This window comes from Epargyreus clarus, unplaced genomic scaffold (genome assembly GCF_041222505.1).
Source record: "Epargyreus clarus isolate Ecla_fem2 unplaced genomic scaffold, WU_Ecla_fem_2.2 ptg000007l, whole genome shotgun sequence".
Classification (NCBI taxonomy): domain Eukaryota; kingdom Metazoa; phylum Arthropoda; class Insecta; order Lepidoptera; family Hesperiidae; genus Epargyreus; species Epargyreus clarus.
Genome location: NW_027332215.1, coordinates 16,189,936 through 16,191,107, shown reverse-complemented (window position 1 = coordinate 16,191,107; position 1,172 = coordinate 16,189,936). Strand labels below are relative to the sequence as shown.

At 36.9% G+C, this 1,172-nt stretch overlaps 1 non-coding gene across 1 annotated transcript; it reads left to right on the top strand.

The window, feature by feature from the left end:
• The first annotated feature begins 624 nt into the window (after positions 1-624).
• On the top strand, positions 625-697 carry TRNAH-AUG (transfer RNA histidin (anticodon AUG)). The gene has a single exon. It is a non-coding gene; the product is annotated as a tRNA-His (tRNA).
• The last annotated feature ends 475 nt before the right edge of the window (positions 698-1,172 follow it).

The window sequence follows — 1,172 nt, the reverse complement described above, 5'->3', positions numbered from 1 at the left end:
GACGATCTACCACCGTGCGCATTTTTTATTGTACAGGAGTAACAGACGAACATGCAGATCATCTCATAGTAATTGGCAACTGCCGCCCATGTACCGACAACTGTAATGGACCCCAGATAATATTCGCTTCCTACCTGAGGTCGGCCACAGATGTGCTACTACCCCTGAGGTCTAAGCTGGAAAGCTTTGGAAAAGTATGTCTCCCTTACTACAGCCTTCAAAATAGAACACTCAGAAAGAGGTTCTACTACCTTCAGTTACGTAAAATATAAAAGATTTATTTTAATTTTTCTGTAGCTATTTGTAAGTAACTTTACTAACTAACTATCTTAAATACTCGTACAATGGTACCCACCTACAGCCACTACGTTATTTTTGTTTTGTACTAGCAGTATAATGTTAGTTGTAGTAGCTAGTTAGAGCTTCTTCCTTTTATGACCACTAAGAGTGCGTTTAAACACAAACATTCTATCACACAAAATGTACCTACGTATTGGCCCACAAAATTCAACAACACTCATAAATATTTTGTTTTAAGCTTCTTTGCGTCGAGATACCGCTGAATAGTACGAGTAGTTACAACAGCGGCACATAGTGTTGGCTTATTTCGCCCTAATGCCCATAGCTTCCGTGGCGCATTGGTAAGCGCGCTCGGCTATGAACCGAGAGGTTGGTGGTTCGATTCCACCCGGGAGCCTTTACCATCTTTGGTCAGCCTTTTTTCTATTTTCTTCCTTTTTCCATTAAAATTTTCCTCTTTCAGCATTGTGGTTATGAATTTCTTTTCAGAGATTTTCCTTTTCTGAATTTGTCCTACCTCGTATTTTTTATATATATGTTCTATAAATATGTTTGTACAAATCTTTTCATTTTTAAGGTTCATTTTTAAGGGGGACGGGGTATTGAGTTTATCGCGTTCAAATAGACAGAAAGAGGTAGTTCCTTGTAGTGAAAATGGGTAATTATTTCTATGTTTTTCTTATACAGGGTGAACTTTTCAAGTGGGCTTTCATGGCTAATCCTAAACTATAAAAAATACTTTTCTTAGAATTGCTTATAAGAATATTATGTTATAATAAAATAATTTTCCATAGTAACGTTCCAGATCTGTCATAGACCAACCAAAATAACCAATACTCGATAGGGATGTGTCATTTAATTAATGAGATCGC